The sequence below is a fragment of the Carlito syrichta genome, unplaced genomic scaffold (genome assembly GCF_000164805.1).
Source record: "Carlito syrichta isolate Samal-C Ts95f unplaced genomic scaffold, Tarsius_syrichta-2.0.1 Scaffold56614, whole genome shotgun sequence".
Lineage (NCBI taxonomy): Eukaryota > Metazoa > Chordata > Mammalia > Primates > Tarsiidae > Carlito > Carlito syrichta.
Genome location: NW_007000710.1, coordinates 22536 through 40274, shown reverse-complemented (window position 1 = coordinate 40274; position 17739 = coordinate 22536). Strand labels below are relative to the sequence as shown.

The window sequence follows — 17739 nt, the reverse complement described above, 5'->3', positions numbered from 1 at the left end:
ACACTGCCGTAGTTCCAGCCCTCGGGACGAGTGAAGTTGGTGGTGATCATTCCTGGTCTTGAGGCTGGCAAACAAGTGCTGACCACAGTGTACACGCTCTCAGGGATTGATTGGCCATAGTTGTTCAGAGCTTGGATAAGTTCCCAGCTCCACGTGGGCTCTGACAGCAGATGATGTGGTATCTAGGCTGCCTCTCACATGGGACTGGAAACCCATTACAGCTGGGGCAAGGGGAATCATCACAAACCATGTCAGTAGCGCTCACCCCCTTTCACACATAAGGCAAGACTGCAAATCCAATGCAAGCCTAGCACTTGGTGAGGATGAGGCCTCCCTGCTCCAAAGTCAACTGCCTACTCTCTTTCTTCCTCACTCTCTGTGTCCCAAGAGTCATAATCTGCAAGATGTAGGGTACATCCTATGTCTCAGCCTGCTCAAGCTTCTGGAGGTCACTGGCTGCTGGAACTCTCCTCCTTGGCCTGCTCTGTGAGAGAGGTGCCAGTCAGCTACTAATAGGATGCCATCTTGGATCCCTCCCAGCCTGGACATTTAGGAACTATAGAGATTTGTGTAAGTTCTTTCACTTAGAACAGTTATGTAAGTCTCATCAGTATTAGAAGTTGTACCTGTTGCTGCTGTTGTTATAGAAATGCTGATTAGATGACTTCCGGCAAGATGGCAACGGGGCAGCCTGGTCTATGAGACCCTCTGCAAAGGAGAACACAGAGGTCTCTGGCTCTCTCCCCAGGGGCTGTGGATCCCAATGTCGGCAGCCTGCTCTTCACACGGAGCTCAGCCATCATTACCACTGGGGCATGACAGCGGTCTGGACAGCCACTGCAGCTGCAGACACAGCAGCCACCAGTGCACCATGGCCTCCGTGGCAGCCATAGCGCATCGTACCACCCATGCCTGAGGCGATCCATGACTTCAGTCCTCGAAGCCCCTGCAGGCAAGATCTGCTGGAATTGCTGCCACCTCTGCTGCCACCTTGATGTCCTGCCAGTCGTGTGTCTCCTCCCATGTGCCCTGAGGCAAGCTTCCATCTCTGGCCTCTGCCCAGCTCCTGTCCAGCTCCACCCACTCTGGGGTGAGCAGCTGAGATAGCACCACCTGCTGGTGATTCAAGGTAACAACACCAAAATGGGAAAAACAAGCTTGAAAAACAGACACAGGCCAGATTTGAGTGGTGAACTGAGGGTGATCTGAACTGTCCTTCACAGCAGACCAGGGGCAACTGACTCCAACTGTGAACTAATTTACCAGCTTGAGAAGACAGCTAGAAATCAGAACTGAAGGACATTGGACTTAAATGAAAAGTCTCAGAGTGTGCTTGATTGTTCTGTTAGTTTAATTACTTGAGTTTATGCCTATTGTTTTGTTCCTTTTTTTGGTCTCTTCCTTTTCTTCTCTTTTCTCCTCTCTGTAAACCATATCTTTGTATAGAGGAACAGCACACCAATAGGGTGGTTGGTTAGCTTGTATGTTGGTCTCTTCCTTTTCTTCTCTTTTCTCCTCTCTGTAAACCATATCTTTGTATAGAGGAACAGCACACCAATAGGGTGGTTGGTTAGCTTGTATGTTAGTATCACTGTATGTTTTAATTTTTTTTATATGGGAGCTGGTTAGTCTGTAGCCGTGGTCTATTGTTTTTATCTATTTCAGTTTAGGTCTCTCTCTCCATTTGTTGATAGACTCATCTGTGTCCCCCCTTACTCCTCTCTGTCTCCACCCCCCACTTCCCCCCACTGTCTGCTCCATTGTCTTCCCTTTGCTAACCTCATTTTATTTCAGGAAGAAAACCTACAGCCCTACTGCATGGACAGATTCCAAGGACGTGGGTCTCAGATTATCCATAAACCTGTCGGCGGATACCAGGACCTACAGATAGATTTTTAATCACAGCTTCCCCCTTAAGTAAATCTAAAAACTGCAAAAAGGACCACCCCCAACCAACACTGCAACTCCAGAATTGAACAAAGTAAGAGGGCATACATAAAGAATAGGAGATTGAACAAACAGAAATAAAAGCAATCCCTTTACTCCTGAATAACAGAATTAAAGAAGATGGTGATGTGGAGGGAAGGAAAAACTAGGGAGGAAAAAACCGCACAAATGAAGAAAAACCAAAAGGAGAATACAGGTCTCACACAGACCCCTGGGAGATCAGACACTGAGAAAACAGACTCCGGAACACAAACAATGAAGAGTCCCCAGAATGACTGGTCACATGCAACAAAGACATCAAGACATTAATAGAGAGAATTTTAAAAATTGAGGAGAGATAAGAGGAAAATAGGAAGGAGCTGATGTCAGAAATAACAGCAGTAAAGAATACTCTGATGGAAATAAATAACAAACTAATAAGCATGGAAAGCAGAATTAGCCAAGCTGAAGAATCTCAGAGCTCAAAAACCAAAACACAGAACTAACCCAAACTGTCAAAAGCATAGAAAAGAAGCTCAAAAAGACAGAACAAAACCTTCAAGAGATGAATGACCACTTCAAGAGACCGAACCTAAGAGTAATTGGTCTTCCTGAGGCAGAGAGAGAAACAGAGGCCACACTGGAACAAACATTTCATGAAATCATTCAAGAAAACTTCCCTCATCTCATCAAGGATGAAAAAAATTCAAACACAAGAGATTCAGAGAACCCCTTCAAGACAACAAATTAGACGACCAACTCCCAGACACATAATAATTTGCCTAAACAAAGTAGGTATAAAAGAAAAAATCCTAAAGACTGCAAGAGAAAAAGATCAGACTACCTACCAGGGAAGACCAATTAGAATAGCAGCAGATTTATCTACAGAAACCCTCCAGGCTAGAAGAGCTTGGAGCCCTATCTTCAAAGTTCTAAAAGATAAACAATTTCAACCGAGAATAATCTACCCCACCAAGCTAAGCTTCATCAGTGAGGGAGAATTGAAATCTTTCCCAGATATCCAATGCCTAAGAACCTACACTGCCACCAGACCACCTCTACAAGAAACACTTAAGAAAGTATTGAACACAGAAGAAAAGGAAAAAAGAACAACAACGTTCTTCACAAGATTACAGGCAAAAGACTAAAAACACACATGATCCAACTGTAAAACTAAAAGAAAGACAACACACAAACAGGAAGAACAACAACTCTGTAAGAACATTATGATAGGGATCAACTCTCACATTTCAATAATTAGTTTGAATGTGAATGGACTAAATGCACCACTGAAAAGACATAGAATGGCAAAATGGATAAAATATCATCAGGCAACAATCTATTGTCTTCAAGAGACTCACCTCATTAGAAAGGACACTCACAGACTCAAAGTAAGAATATGGGAAACAAATTTTCAGGTGAATGGAACACAAAAGAAAGGAGGAGTCACGATCTTAATCTCAGACAAAATACCCTTTAAGCTATCAAAAATTAAAAAAAGGTACAGAAGGCCACTACATAATGATAAAAGGTTCAATCCATCAACAAGAAATATCCATTCTAAACATATATGCATGGAACATAGGAGCACCAACTTTCATAAAGCAGCTCCTAGGTAAACTAAAAAAAGATATCGATTCCAATACCATCATAGCTGGGGACTTTAATACCCCACTCACAACCCTAGACAGATCATCAGGACAAAAAGTCAGCAATGAGATCCAAAACCTCAATGTGACTCTTGATCAAATGGACTTAATTGATACCTACAGAACCCTCCATCCAAAGACCACAGAATACACATTCTACTCATCACCACATGGAACATACTCTAAGGTCAACCATATACTTGGACTTAAATCAAGCAGAAGCAAATTTAAAAGGACTGAAATTTTACCAGGCACCCTCTCGGACCACAGTGGAATAAAAATAAAAATTAACATCAACAAGGTCCCCCCAAAATCCACAAAGACATGGACACTAAACAGCATGATGCTAAACAACTCCTGGGTCAATGATGAAATCAAAACAGAGATTAAAAGATACCTGGAAACAAATGAAAATGAAGAAACATCTTACCAAAATCTCTGGGACGCCATGAAAGCTGTAGTAAGAGGAGAATTTATATCCCTACAAATGCACATGAAGAAAATGGAAGGATCACAAATTAACAGTAAAACAAGCCACCTAAGGAAGCTGGAAAAGCAAGATCACAAAAACCCTAATTTCAGCAGAAGAATCCAGATCACCAAAATAAAACCCAAATCCAGGACATAGAAGACAAAAAGATAATACAAAAAATCAATGAAACAAAAAGCTGGTTCTTCAAGAAGATAAACAAGATCGATGGTCCCCTAACTAGACTGACCAAGAAAAAGAGAGAAAAAAACCCAAATAAGCACAATCAGAAACACAAAAGATGAAGACACATCTGATCCTGAAGAAATACAAAAGATCATTAGAGACTACTATGTACACTTGTATGCAGACAAACTTGAAAACCTTAAGGAAATGGAAGACTTTCTGTCATCACACAACCTGCCTAGGTTGAAACAAGAAATTGAGACCCTAAATAGACCAATAACAATCAAGGAAATTGACTATGTAATAAAAAAAACTACCTACAAGAAAAAGCCCTGGACCAGATGGCTTTCCAGCAGAATTCTACAAGACATTTAAGGAGGAGCTTATACTGATCCTACTGAAGGTATTCAGGTGATTGAGAAAGATGGAACTCTCCCAAGTCATTTTACAAAGCTAACATCACATTGATACCCAAGCCAGGTAAAGACCCAACAAAGAAAGAGAACTACAGGCCAATATCTTTGATGAACATAGATGCTAAAATTCTCAACAAGATCCTAGCGAACTAGATTCAACAACATATCTCAAAAATCACCCATCATGACCAAGTGGGCTTCATCTCTGGGATGCAAGGCTGGTTCAACATTTGTAAAACCATAAATGTAATTAAATACATCAACAGATGTCAAAACAAAAACCACATGATTATATCATTAGATGCAGGAAAAGCTTTTGATAAAATCCAGCATCCCTTCTTGATAAAAACCCTTGAACATCTAGGCATACAGGGAGCATACCTCAAAATAGTAAAAGCCATCGACGAGAAACCCACAGCCAGCATACTCCTAAATGGACAAAAACTGGAACCATTTCCCCTGAAAACTGGAACAAGACAAGGATGCCCACTCTCACCCGTCCTGTTCAATATAGTATTGGAAGTCCTGGCTAGAGCAATCAGAGAAGAGAAGGTAATCAGGGTTATCCAAATAGGAAAAGAGGAAGTCAAGCTATTTCTTTTGCAGATGACATGATCGTGTATCTTGAAAACCCAAGAGAGTCTGTCAAAAACCTCCTTACACTGATAAAGGACTTTGGCAAAGTCTCAGGATATAAAATAAATGTGCAAAGCACAACCGCATTTCTTTACACCAATAATAAACAAACAGAAACCCAAATAAAAACCACAATTCCATTCACAATAGCCACAAAAAAAAAAAAAAGAAAAGAAATACCTTGGCATCTTCCTAACCAGAAATGTGAAAGACCTTTACAATGAAAACTACAAAACACTGCTCAAAAAAATCAAAGATGGCACAAACAAGTGGAAAAATATCCCATGCTCATGGATTGGAAGAATCAACATTGTGAAGATGTCCATCTTACCTAAGGCAATCTACAGATTTAATACAATACCCATCAAATTACCAGCAACATTCTTCTCAGACCTAGAAAAAAACAACACAGGAATTCATATGGAAACACAAAAACTGGCTGACCACATGCAGAAGATTGAAACAGGACCCCTATCTATACCCATACACAAAAATTAACTCTAAATAGAGCCGAGACCTAAATGTAAAACCTCAAACCATAAGAAACTTAGAAAATGAAGGACATACCCTCATGGAAATTGGAACTTGCATCCAATTCCTGAACAAAACCCAAAACCCACAGGCCATAAGAGTTAAGATAGACCTCATTAAACTGACAAGCTTCTGCAAAGTCAAAGAAACCATCAAGAGAGCAGGGAGACAGCCTACAGACTGGGAAAAAGTATTTGCCAACTCCAGGTCTGACAAAGGCCTAACATCTTGGATGTACAAGGAACTCAAACGTGCTGAAAAGAAAAAAACAACCAACCCCATTATACAGTGGGCAAAAGATATGAACAGACGCTTCTCATAGGAAGACATCTGAGCAGCTAACAGACACATGAAGAAATGTTCAACCTCATTAATCAGGGAGATGCAAATCAAAACCACACTGAGATACCACCTAACTCCAGTCAGAATGGCAATTATCAATAACTCAAAAAATAACAGTTGCTGGAGAGGGTGTGGTGAAAAGGGAACACTTCTACACTGTTGGTGGGAGTGCAAACTAGTGCAACCTCTCTGGAAAACAGTATAGTGATTCCTAAAAGCTCTAAATATTGACCTCCCATATGACCCCGCAATCCCTCTATTGGGAATATACCCTATAGGACTCAAATCACTCTCTAGAAAAGATACCTGCATACGTATGTTTATTGCAACGTTGTTCACAATAGCAAGAACCTGGAAGCAACCATGCTGCCCATCAAAAGAGGACTGGATTAAAAAAATGTGGTACATATACATGATGGAATACTCCTGAGTGACCTCTCACAGAAACAAAGATCTGAGTATCACATGCTCTCACTCATATAGTGGACCTTGAATATCCAACGTAATAGTATAAGAAAATGACTGACAGTGGTGGAAAACTATGGGGGGAGGGGAGGGGAGATGGGATTAATGGTAGTAAATATGTGTCTGGGGATGGGGAGACACCTCTTATCAACAAGGGTGCCTGAACGAAACATATTTGTATACATAACCCTTAACTGTACCCCACAATATCATAATAAAAAATATTGATTAAAAAAAGAAATGATGATTAAAAGCACCCATTAAAGCTCTGCCTCCTCCTCCAGCTGTGGCTTCTGGTGCTCTGGATTCCTAGTTCAGAGCAGATTCTGGACCCCTTTTGTGAAGCTACAGCTGAAGAAACTTCAGGGTTTACTGTGGCACATAGTGAGTGATGGGAAGACTGTGGTGAATGGCAGGGTTTGCCCATGAAGCAGATCAGACTCCAGTCTGCTGGGCAGCCAATCAGTGAAACATCTCCACCAGCATAGCCTGTAGTAGTGACATTACATCTCCATGAGATGCCAGTGTCAGAACTTGTGGCTAAATTTGGGTTTCTGGCATTCCAGAAGTGGCTGGAGCCTCTTACAGCCCGTGCAAGGGTCTCATTTATTCTTTTATAAGTTTCCTTTAGCACTTTGCCCATCGTTTTATTTAGCTCTTTGAGCATATTTAAGAAAGCTAATTTAAGGTCTTTGTTTAGGTAATTCAATATCTGTGCTTCCTCAGAAACAGCTTTTGTTCATTTCTTCTGTGATCGGGCCATACTTTGTTTTTTTGCATGCCTTATAACTTCCCAAAACTGAAAATTTTAAGGCAAGATAAAGAGCAGTGTGTGTGATATTTAACAAAGCCCTTTATAGCCAGGCATTTTTCTGAAAGCTTTACAAATATGAATTCATTCAATCCAAACTATTCAACAAGATATTGTTAATTTACAGATGAGAAAACTTAAATATAGAGAGGTTAATGCATGGAGCTAGTAAATGACAGAGCCAGGATTTGAAGGGGGTGGGACTATAGAATCTGTGCTTTTTATCACTATGCTATATTTCATCTCTGTAGCTAGAGATTATTTCTTTTTTTAATTATTCTTTTTTATTGTGGTAAAATATACATAAAATAAAGCTTACCATTCTAACTATTTTAAGTGTACAATTCACTGGAATTGGGTATAATCACAATTTGTTGTGCAAATATAATCCAAATTTGCACAATTTTTTTATCATCCAGAATTGAAACTTCATACCCATTAAACAATAACTTTCATTCTCTTCTCCTGGCCCTGGTAACCACTATTCTACTTTCTGTCTCTGTGAATTTCAGTATTCTAGATACTTCATATAAGTGGAATCATACAATATTTGTGCTTTGGCATCTAATTTATTCCACTTAGCGTAATATCCTTATGGCTCATTCATGTTGTAGCATGTTTCAGAATTTCATTCTTTTTTTAAGGCTAAGGACTATCCCACGGTATGTATATAGTACACTTTGTCTGTTCATTCATCTACCAATAGATATTTGAGTTGTTTCAATATACAATGCTGCTATGAACACTGGTGTACAAAGATTTTTGTGACAGAAAGAAAACTATTGCACATTCTCATGCATATGTGGGAGTTAAAAACAAGCTCATAGAAGTAGAGAGTAGAATTATGCTTATTATAGTTTGGAAAGTGGAGGGAGAAAAGTATAGAGAGAGGTTGGTTACTAGACACAAAATTATTGCTAGATTGGAGGAATAAGTTCTAGTATTCTGTGGCACTGTAGGGTGAGTATAGTTAACAATAATTTATTGTATATGTTCAAAAATTAGAAGGGAGAATTTTGAATGTTCCCAACACAAAGAAATGATGCATGTTTAAGGTGATGTATATTCTAATAACCTTGATATGATCAATTCACATTGTACACATATATTGAAATACCACTTTGTAACCCATAAATACGCAGTTATTCATGTAAATTTTAAGGAGAGAAAATATTTGTGGAAGGTCCTAGTTTTAATTCTTTTGATATAAACCCATGGAATTATTAGTTCATATGGTAATTTTATGCTTAACTCTTTTTAAGAACTGCTATATTGTTTTTCGTCACAGTCGCACCATTTCACATTCCCATCAGCAACACACAAGAGCTTCAGTTTCTCTACATCCTCAACAATACTTGTTATTTTCTGCACTTTAAAAAATATAGTTACCATCCTAACTGATATAAGATGCCATCTCAGTGTGGTTTTGAGTCACATTTTCCTAATGATTAGTGGTGTGCTTATTTGTGTGTTTTTTGATCATTTATAGAAATGCCTGTCTATTCAAGCCCTTTGCCCATTTTGAATTGGGCTGTTTGTTGTGGAGTTGTAGGATTCTTCTTATAATTTGAATATTAATCTATTAACAGATATATAGATTTGCAGATATTTTTTCTTATTTGTAGGTTGACTTTTCACTCTCTTGAGAGTCTACCATTTTAGATTACCTTTTTCTCCATTCTTCATTCACTTTTTGCTGTAATTCTTTGTCTGCTTTACAGCATTCTGAAAAAGTTGATTCTGGAACTTTTTGTTTGCTTTTATTGATGTTTCTGTGGAGAGACAGGACTTTGGATCTACTTTCCGTTTTTGCTGCCCTTACTCCATAAGCTTATTTCTGTAAATAAGGTTTTATTGGAACACCTCTCTGCCCATTCACTGATATATGGCTGCTGTGATAAGCATCTTCTGATATAAAGCCCTATCTCTTAGTATTCCTATTCTTAAGCAATTCTCCTGTGTGTGTTTTTTCCTTGAGTCAGAAACTCACCCTGCCCCCAGGCTCACAGCTACTGCAGCCTCAGCCTCCTTAGCTCAGGTGATCCTTCTGCCTCAGTCTTCTAAGTAGCTGGAACTATAGATGCATGCCACCACTTCTGGCTAATTTTTTAATTTATTGCAGAGACAAGGTCTTGCCATGTTGCCCAGGCTGGTCTCAAATTCCTGGACTTGGGCAAAACTTTTGCCTCAGTTTCCCAAAATGCTGGGATTACAGGAATGAGCCACTGCATCCAACCCAGTCTCTCTCTCTCTTCTCTCTCTCTTCTCTCTCTCTTTTTTTGAACATGGATTAGATCTAGTGACTTGTTTCTAACAAACATAGTAGAGCAAAAGTAATGGGATGTCATTTCTGTGACTGAGATGGAAAGATCATGACTCCCTCTTACTATTATCCTCTCCCTATTTCCTTCTCGGCTTTCAAGCTTTGATGAAGCAAGTGAAAAAATGAATCTAACCAACAACCATTCAAGTGATCTTCAAAACACATCCTTTCCCAGTTGAGCCTTCAGATGAGACCACACCACTGAGCAACACCTAGATTACAGCCTTGTGAGAGACCATGAAGCAGAGGACCCTGATAAGCCATGCCAGGATTCTTGTCTTGCAGGAACTGTGGGTAATAAATGCTTGTTGGTGTGTTATTTTAAGCTTCTATGTTTCGGGGGTAAATTGTCATAAGGAATAGATAACTAATATAGCTGTTTTTACACTACAACATTAGAGTTGACTATTGTGATAGGGATCATATGATCCACAAAGAATAATATATTTACTATCTGGCTCATTACAGAAAAAGTTCTAAGTAAGAATTAAAGCAAGAGGGCTGGCAGGTATGTCTTCCATGTCCCAGTAAGGAGAGAAGAATCAACTTAAATGACCACTAGCCGCTACATGAGCTGCAATGAGTGCTAGATTTAAAAGATTATCTCTGGAAGGATCCTCTCTATTGCCATCTGATGTACTGATGTGCAAGTGACTGTCTTGAACTCAAGCTGCTTTCTTGGTATGCCATCAGGACTTCTGATGTGAATAATGGTTGAAAGCCCAGTGATAGGTCCACACTGAAGGCCCACTCACCCTCTGGACCCCTTTATTTCCTGCAGAGCCTTGTGAGGGCTTTGGAATGAGACGACCTCAGTGATTATGATGATCAGGCAGGCTTGGAAGTTGCCACTTTAATCTTCTCCAGGAAGTCTCTTCTATAGAGTTACTCTTTTAAAATTTAATGTTCTTACTAAGCTCGACCTCAATATTTACCATAATATTATAAGAAATGGACTGGCAGTAGCCAGAAACTCCCAGGGAATGGTGGGGGAGCACATAACATTAATAAGGGAACCTGATTTCAAACCAGGCAAAGTGGGGACCAAAAGTAGGCTCAAACTTTAACTCTATGATGACCACTTGTATACCTAATCCTGAATTGTAACCTGCACCTTTGAAATATAATAAACTATAAAATTAAAGTAAATTGCCTGCAGGTGGGCTAGAAGCCCTCTCTTCCCCTGGTAATAGACATGGTAACTGGTAGGTGATTGTGTGTCCTTTATTCATCATCCCTCCCTCCTTCCCTTCATTAGCAGCATCCAGCATTTGTTGCTCCTGCCTTTGTGCTCATGTGCCCAATGTTTAGGTTCCACTTATGAATGAGGACATGTGGTATCCAGGCTTTTTTTCTGTGATAGTTCACTTAGGATGATACTCTCCCACTACATCCACGTGGCTGCAAAGAACATGATTTTGTTCTTTATGGCTGCATAATATTCCATCATGTACATATACCACATTTTTAAAAAACCAGACCACATTCAATGGGAATCTGGGTAGGTTACATATTTTTCAGAATTAACCTATTTTAACATACTCTTTCATAGGTCACATTGCTTATTAAAGCATAAGGGATGTAAGCTTATTTTCTGGACCAAATATGTCATCTTCTAGAGGAGAAAAATAAGACTTAGAGGCCTTAAAACTCTATCTGAAGGCCAGAATCGAAGGAGGGAGAAGAAATGTGAAAGCAGATTATTTCATTCTCAGTTCAGGACTTTTTGAACTATTATTTAATTTAGTCTCTGGGCAAATTATCACAAAATCTGATTCATTTAAAGGTGAATTGATATGGTTTTACCGATTAAGAATCATCTGAACTGCATGTTTGTTGAACGATTTCCATAAAGAAAAGGCCTTCATTACTCAATTTGCATTGTCTACTGAAGACAACCATTAATAAGTCAGCACTGCCCCCTGCTGGATGCTTTGTGTTTATTATGCAATAATTGTGTACAAATGATTTACATAAAATATTTGATTTTTTTCTTAATTTCAATAAAAGATGCACAAAAATCAGAATATTCCAGCTGTCTGAATATTCCTCCATGCCTATTAATCTGGTCAGATAAACATTTCCTCCTAAAGAAGACTTGATTTTCTAGGTTTGAGAATCATGAGTTTTAAAACAATGAATTCCAATGTGTTAACAAAGAGAAAGACAGAGATAGAAAGATAGAGAGATAGAGATGAGGAAAAAATAGAGAGAAATTGGAAGAGAGTAAATTCTCATCAGAGTAAATGGGGGCTGTTTTTCTATCTTAGCAACCTCAAAAATAAACTTAAGTAAATGCTTACTTTGTGACAACACCAGATGCAGTTCTTATAACATATATGCTAATTCTAGTACATGGGAAAACTCTTTATCTTTTTGAGATAAAATTTAAGCTGTGATCTTGGTTGACTTCAATGATCAGTTCTCTTGCTGTGAAAATGGTAGGCTTCCATCAAACAGATTAAATCGTGTTTGTTTGGGAGTTGGCCAGAAAATTGCTGTACCCACACAGTAAGAGCATTAAAACTGACTGAATCATGGCTCAAATTTTGACTTATAAAGTAAGGAAAAACAGACAGTAATAAAAGATACTATTGCGTGAATAGTTCTTACATGGTACTAAAAGAAGAAAGAATAGCTAGCATACATTAAATTATGTGCCATAAATGATTATGACAGGGACACATAGATGCAGTTTTGATAAGACCAATGCAAATGCAATGTGAGCCATCATTTCTGTGTTGACCCCTTTAGCTCTGAAAGAAAGCTTCTCTGATGCTCTCTGACCATTGAATCCCACTGGGCACCTTCTTGAGCCAGAAAACTCCCAGATGGACTAGCTCTATACAGGAGTTTATAAGGCATGCAACATAAAATGAAGAATCTGTGTAAAAAGTCCTACAAAATAAGGTTTTTAAAACCTCTATTGCAGGAGTGTTCCTCCTGTCTTAGCCTCCCAAGGTCCTGGGATTACAGGTATGAGCCACCATGCCCAGCCCAGAGCCAAATAATTATTTGTTGTAGTGGGTTGTCCAGTGCATCATAAGATGTTTAAAAGCATCCCTGAACTCAGTCCATTAGATGTCAGTAATAACATCCCACCACTACCAGTTGTAATAACTAAAAATGTCTCCAGACATAGTCAAATGTCCCCTGTGGAACCAAAATGGTTCAATGTTGAGATTTTGAAGTACAATGGTTTCTGAACAATGGCTTTAAATCATTTAAGTCTTCTCCAACTCTCAAAGGCTTAAAATCCAGGTTCTGTGAATAAACTTACTAATCTGTGAAAACATTCAACATTTTAAAAAGCAAAACACAAATTTTGAGAATTGTGAAGGTTTTTTAAAGATCTGGATACTTTTAATACCAAAGAAGATTTAACACCTCTTCTTATATAAAGGATGGTTGAAAATTGCTTGTCAATCTCAAATAAAATATACTGTATGCCAGACAGTACAAAATATTTTAGAAGAATTATGATATTCTTATTTTCAGGTGGTGATTTAGCATCAACAATAAGTCTTTTCTTTGTTGATAAACAGAAAATTATGGCTGTAGACATAATGAAGCAATTGTGAAGCTAAAAATGGTGAATAAGAGGATCCAAGATGGCTACTGTGGAGCAACAACCCAGTGACTCTCTCACTGAGCAAGGCAGAGAGTAGGGACCCAGCTGTTGAGAGACAGAGACACCCCAACACTTTTGGATGGGTGAAGCATCCTCAACCCAGAAAAGGCCTCTCAGAACACATAAAGACCAGAAAGCAACAGCAGATGCAATAATCCAGATGTTCCATCCTCTGCTATGTGCCAGGCTCGCACAAGAACTGAAGACTTGCCAAGTGAATGAGAGTGGGTTAATAATCCTAAAACACTCTGGATAGATTAACCCCCCTCTCAGTCATGACTGAATCATCAGTCCTATGCAGGAGGAGTCCTGGTCAGGGCACAGCAGCAGGCAACTGGAGGCCAAGTGGAATGGGGACCAAACCTGCACTAAGTCAGTCACTGTGAATGCAGCTTCCACCAGCAAAGCCTGCTGACTGGCTCCTAGGCAGGAACAGCTGGTGGCCACCTTCCTAGACAGATCAGAAAGAATCACCTCCAAGTCCTGCGTGCCTATAGGGTGAATCCTCCCTTTCTCCAGTGGCAGGGAACTCACTCTTTTTTAAAGAGCAGAGTGTGGACTTGAACAGGAGAGAGTGACACAAAAGACACCCGAAGGCTTTCTCAGTAGGAAGGCTTCTGGGCTGAAAACCACAGATAGCAGATGGGACCCATCCCCCACCCACTCTCTGCAGAGAGTTAGCATCAGGGGCTGAAAATTAACTTGACTAGGTTGACAGCAGGAGAGAAAACCTACAATACAGAAACCTGCCACAGGGTGGAGTAAGGAGCAGAAGTGAATGTCTCTCCCTCTCTCACTGAGTAACCTATACTGAACTACAGGAAGAGGTCTAGAACACAGAGGGTCATTTGCTAGCTTCAGAGGAACAAAACCAAAGTGGAATTATAGAGAGGCCTGTCACAAATGAGGAAAAATTAATGAAAAAAAATAGGCAACCCTCAGAGTCCTAAAGAGACATCACCCAAAAAGCAGCTATCAGAGCACAAACAATGGAAACCTCTCAGAATGACCTGTCTCAGATGATAGTCATAGAGATCAGAGGGTGAATAGCTAAAATGAACAGAAAGAACCAAGAGAAACTAAAAGCAAAACTCACCAAAATCATACCGGAAGCAAAAGCAGAGTTGGCCAATTTCAGAAAAGCCCATTCTGAAATAATGGAAATGAAGAACTTCATTCTGGAAATAAAAACACAGAAACAAGCATAGGGAGCAGGATAAACCAGGCAGAGGAAGACATCTCAGAGCTTGAAGACCAAAATATGGAATTAATTCAGTCTGTCAAAAACATAGGATAAAAACTCAAAAAGAAGGAGCAAAGCCTCCAAGAGATGTGGGACTATGTTGAGAAGCCAAATCTACACTTAGTCAGTATCTCTGAAGCAGAAAGAGAAACTGAGAACACTATGAGACAAGCATTCCATGAGATCATCCAAGAAAACTTCCCACATCTTGATAGAGAGGCAACCATTCAAGCACAAGTGATTTGGACAACCATCACAATGTATCACCTGAGAAGATCATCCCCAAGACACGTAGTAATCTGCCTCTACAAAGTAATCCTAAAGGCAATGAGAGAAAAAGGTCAGACTACTTTCCAGGGAAGACCCATCAGCATTGTTCCAGATTTATCTGCAGAAACACTATAAGCCTAAAGAGACTGGAGTCCAATTTTTAACCTTCTTAAATACAAGCAATTCCAAAGCCAACAATTTTCCACCCCACCAAGCTAAGCTTCTTCATTGATGGGGAATTAAAATCCTTCCTGGGCATCTAATTCCCAAGAGAATATACTGCCTCAAGATCAGACCTTCAGGAGACATTTAGGAAGGTGTTAAATACAGAAACAAAACAAAACAAAAAAGTCATATCCATTACAAAAGTGCAGGCAAGCACAGAGTTAACAGGGCACTCCCAAAAATGAAAGTTGACACATATGTAAATACAAAAGGAAACAAAGCAACCCACTAAGAGCCCTATAACAGGGACAACTCTCACATTTCAATAATCAGTGTGAATGTGAATGAACTAAATGCACCACTGAAGAAGCATAGCATGGCAAACTGGATAAAGAAGCATGATTGAACAGTTCGCTGCCTCCAGGAAACTCATTTCACTGCAAAGGACCCACACAGGCAAAAAGTTGGGGGCTGGAAAATGGTCTTTCAGGCAAGTGGAAAATAGAAGAGAGCAAGTGTAGCTATTCTCATATCATATATAGTAGACTTCAAATCATCAGAAATTAAAAAGGACACAGAAGTACATTGCATATCAATCTATCAGCAATAAATATTCATCTTAAACATAAAAGCACCCAACATAGGAGTACTAGGTTGTATAAAACAAATACTAAATATACTAAGAGAGTACAATGACTCTCACACAATCATAGTTGAAGACCTAAAACCACGCTAACGGTTTTAGACAGATCATCAAGGCAAAAAAACCAATAAAAAGATTTGGAACCCTAACCTGACACTTGATCAAATGGATTTTAGATGTCTACAGAGTACTCCACCCAACATTTACAGAGTACACATTCTACTCATCAGCACATGGAACATACTTCAAAATCAGTTATATTCTGAAGCATAAATCAAATGTGAAGAAATTTCAAAAAATTAAAATAATACCATGTATCTTCTCAGATCACGGTGGAATAAAAATAAATATCAACAGCAAGAAGATTCCCCAAATACACAAAAACAAGGACACTAAACAACATGCTGCTGAATAACATCTGGGTCAACATGAAAAGCAAGACAGAAATAAAAAGACTCCTGGAAACAAATGAAAACAAAGACACAACTTATCAAAAACTCTGGATGCCATAAAAACAGTGGTAAGAGGAAAATTTATAGCATTGCATGCACACATCAAGAAAACAGAAAGATCCCAAGTATACAGCCTAACATCACACCTAAAGGAACTGGAATGGCAAGATCATATAAATCCTAACCTTAGCAGAAGAATACAGACTACCAAGGTAAAATCACAATTGCAGGATATAGAAGACAAAATACCATAGGAAGGATCAACAAGACCAAAAGCTGGTTCTTGGAAAGGACAAATAATATTGATAGACCCTGGCCAGATTGGTGGATCCTGGTCAGATGGACTAAAGAGAGAGAGAGAGAGAGAGAAAGAAAGTCCAGATAAATGCCATTAAAAATTCAAAAGGTGAAGTCACAAATGACCATGAAGACATGCAAAAGATTATCAGAGATTACTATAAACATCTGTATGCAAATAAACTAGAAAACCTAAAGAAAATGAATGACTTTCTGACATCACACAGCTTCCCAAGGCTGAAACAAGAAGAAACTGAAACTCTAAGCAGACCAATAACAATTCAGGAAATCATTTCAGTAATAACAAATCTCCCCACCAAAAAAAAAAAAAAAAAAAAAATCCAAGACCAGATGGCTTCCCAGCTAAATTCTACAATATATACAAAGGGGGGACTGATACCAATCTTACTGAAAGTATTCCAGGCTACTGAGAATGAAGGAATTCTCCCCAACTCATTTTTATGAAGCTAACATCATACTGATACCCACATTTGGCAAAGACCCAATAAGGAAAGACTATTGCAGGCCAATCTCCTTGATGAACATAGATGTAAAAGTTCTCAACAAGATTCTAGCACTCATATCCAACAACACATCTCAAGAATCACCCACCATGACCAGGACAGTTTCATTCCTGGGGTGCAGGGCTGGTTCAACATTCACAAGACCATAAACATAATTGAGCACATTAACAGATATAAAACCAAGAACCACATGTTTATATCATTAGATGCAGAAAGAGCATTCAACAAAATCCAGTATCCCTTCTTGAAAAAAGCCCTTGAGCACCTAGGCATAAAAGGAACATTCCTCAAAACAGCAAAGAGTCATCTGTGATAAACCCACAGTCAACATTTTGCTCTACAGGCAGAAGCTGGACACATTCCCCCCAAGAACAAGAACAAGACAAGGAAGACTACTCTCACCCTTTCTGTTCAACATAGTGCTGAAAATCCTAGCCAGAGTAATCAGGCAAGAGAATAACATTACGGTATCCAAATAGGAAAAGAGGAAGTTAAGTTGTTTCTCTTTGTGGAATATATGATTCTATATCTAGAAAACCCTAAGGAGTATGTCAAAAGCCTCCTTGCATCAATAAATGACTTTGGTAAAGTCTCAGTCTACAAAATCAATGTGCAAAAGACAGTTACATTTCTATACACCAGCAACAAGCAGGCAGAGACTAAATAAAAAGCACAATCCCATTCACAATGGCCACAAAAAGGGGAAAACCTTGGCATCCACCTAACCAGAGAAGTGAAAGACCTTTACGAGAACTACAAA

The 17739-nt window shown here is 39.1% G+C and overlaps 1 pseudogene; it reads right to left on the bottom strand.

Moving 5' to 3' along the window:
• Positions 1–802: 802 nt before the first annotated feature.
• Positions 803–17739, bottom strand: part of LOC103251163 — a 37858-nt pseudogene continuing 20921 nt past the window's right edge.